At 36.1% G+C, this 2855-nt stretch overlaps 1 protein-coding gene across 2 annotated transcripts in view; it reads left to right on the top strand.

Moving 5' to 3' along the window:
- The first annotated feature begins 2646 nt into the window (after positions 1–2646).
- Positions 2647–2855, top strand: part of LOC110036731 — a 15712-nt gene continuing 15503 nt past the window's right edge. The window contains exon 1 of one of the 2 annotated variants that reach the window (XM_020741244.1): positions 2647–2818. The gene's annotated coding sequence lies outside the window, so the exon portion shown is untranslated. Of the gene's footprint in view, positions 2824–2855 lie in introns of both variants that reach the window. The other variant, XM_020741243.1, reaches the window with a different exon arrangement.

Here is a 2855-nt window from a genome sequence, read left to right as displayed (position 1 = left end):
ATTATTTTTGTAAGTATTTTATTTTAAGTTTTTCTTGCATCAATTGTTTTAATAAGATGTTTTTCCGGGATTCTTTCTATAATGCATAGCTAAATTTCCTTTCACGCCTCTATGATTTATTGGTTGTTTTTAGTGGTTTTCTAGATCATTTCTTCTCCTATATCATTATCTTGAGATATTAAGGTTTTTCATTTTTTATGTTAACTATAGAATTGAACGTACTCCTGATTTGACAAATTCAAATTTAATATATTTTATGATCTATGGCTCCTACCCATTGCACGAAGGAACATAATGGCTAATTACAAAATCTGTGTAATAATAGCCATTCTTTTCCGGGTTTCACATCCTAGAAGGAGGATTATAAAAAATCTGCAGGATACCATGGGGATTAAGGAAGCCTTAACTTCACAGATTCTAGCCTTCTTTTGACCTAGATATAGGCATAAGGAGGCTTTCTATCCTTTTTTACAATGATCACGTTGCAGAAAGTTTAAGAAAATCTTAAATCACAAGGGCGCAAGCTTCACATAACTTGAAGAACAGTAAGTTTGGTATGCTACTATTTTCCATCTTTTCCAAACACATTATCTTTTTTTTTCATCTTCATGTAAGATTTTAGGAAACCATCTCTTGTTTGTGATCACACTAATCTAAGTTTAGAAGTTTAGTAAACTAGAGCTTCACCTTACAAAATAATTCTTAACACATTTCTAATGGGATTAATATGTGATACTTTTTAACTGTATTATTACTTAACACAAATAATTGCGATGTGTGGTTGACTTACTTTGTGGTGAGTTTCAACATGTCAATGTTAAGCTTCAAGACTAGATGTTTGATGCTTGGTGTTGTGGGTTTGTTTTGCTATTAGGGTGCCGATCAAACATTTATAGTGTCACTGTCGGTGGAATTTATTTTATGACATTGTCGTATGGCCTGCATCATACACTTCAAGGTCCAAATGACATGGTCAGGTTATGGCCTCGATCAGGTCTTGCCTTTCCCAGAGACTTAGGCGGATCTTGTCGCTGTCTTAGCGGAGGTAACTGTTGAGACTCGCAGTTGGAGTGATTTGTGCCTTACCTTTAATGAAGCTTATCGGTCTTGGGTAGGGAACCCCGTCCATAACTTTATTCGATTTAAGTGGAGACCAGAATTTTGTTGCGGGGAGCATTGTGGACTACTTTGCTGACATGAACTCTATGGAGTTGTCGCCGGTGTGGTTTCTTGAATTCAAGTTACCCAAGTGTCAGCTGGATCTGGGAAGACATTAGAGAAATTAGTTACATTAGAAATTTTTTTGCAGTAATACCCCCTTTATATGTGAAGTAGTGTCTCAACCACTTGGAATTTGATCAAATGATGCTCAAGTACCGTTGGACAACTAATTCTTATAGTTGGGAGATGTATATTTGTTTTGATGTACTCACCTTATATATAAATCCTTTAGGAAGATGAAAACAACGTTTTAGGCTCCAGATCTATTATTGTATGAACCCATAACCTGCTCCCTATTTTGTAGTCTTTTAGATGTGTTTCTACTCGATGTTGCATCCCTTCTCATAGGTAGTATGCTTAACACTCACCACAAATTTTAGGATATTGAATCCAAAATTTCCCTGTAAGGCTTGCACAAGGATCAGAGCGGTATTAACCTTGAGGGATTAGTAGAGTGAGGGAGAAATAAATAAAAGAACAGACATAAACTTGCCCCGTAGTAGCAAATTGGGGTATTCTCAAGTTCTGTGACCCATTTAATCAATTGTAACTAGGGTATTACAAGAGAAAATAAAATACAAATCTTTTTAAAGATTATGAGCCTAGAGAGAATAGCCTAAAATGCCCTTAATACTACTACAAACCCCCTATTTCTAGAAGATAGAGAATCATAAGGTGAAAAATTACATATCCACCCATGCTTTAAAGGGCATGACAAAACAACACTCTCTTATATTGCCTTTTCATATTCATAACTGATTTTTGCTTTTTTTCATTGTACTTGGATATTCTAGTCGGTAGGTCCTTGAGTCGGTTGACGAAGTAGATGTTAGTCGGCTATTTTGCTTAGATGCTGGTCAACCTTCGCTCTAGGAAGCCAATCGGGTTTGAGATAGACAACCAATCAGCCCAAAGGTGGTCAATCACCTCGCTTGTTCCTTGATTATTTCTGGAGATACTTGAAGATTTTTAGGGGAATTGTTAAGAGAGTTTCATGTTTGTATAAGATTGCTAGGGGTACTTTGACCTTTGTTGACATGAATGCCTATTTCTTGTTAGTCAGTCGCCAACTTTCAATTAGCTGACTATTGTTCAACATAAGGTTCTTCAATTAGGTTTATGAGTTCTTATAGTTTTTCGGTTGAGGAATGTTCCTCAACTTGTCCTTTCTAATCTAGACCACTAGATTATCTGGAGATTCGTGCATCTATTTTTGGGTGCAATATCATAGAAAATATTATTTTTATTTATTTTATAATATAAGATATAATTTTTCATGTATCATTTTAAGATATTAAAATATTATATATATAATTATAAAATGCTGATATTAGATATGTAAATACAATTGAATTATGTGATAAGAAGGTAGTATCCTAAACATTTTAATCGTGTCACGTGACTCACGTCTGGTGCTCCATCTCCTTCTGGTGTTCGCTCCTAGCTCCCAGAACGTTCCCTGACACGTGGACTCCGTATCTTTCTCCTTCCCAACGCCACTCACAGAATAAAAACTCGAGCGCTTCGTCCTTCAAGTAATGGCTTTCTGATTTCGTCCCGTCCCGCTTCGCAGTGCTCTTTTTCTTGAGGAGCGACGGTAAGGTAATCGCTTCTCTTCCGACAATAATCAGCCC

Source organism: Phalaenopsis equestris, unplaced genomic scaffold (genome assembly GCF_001263595.1).
Source record: "Phalaenopsis equestris unplaced genomic scaffold, ASM126359v1 Scaffold210247, whole genome shotgun sequence".
Taxonomy (NCBI): Eukaryota; Viridiplantae; Streptophyta; class Magnoliopsida; order Asparagales; family Orchidaceae; genus Phalaenopsis; species Phalaenopsis equestris.
The sequence above is the reverse complement of the archived record's forward strand: the minus strand, read 5'-3'. Positions and strand labels throughout refer to the sequence as shown.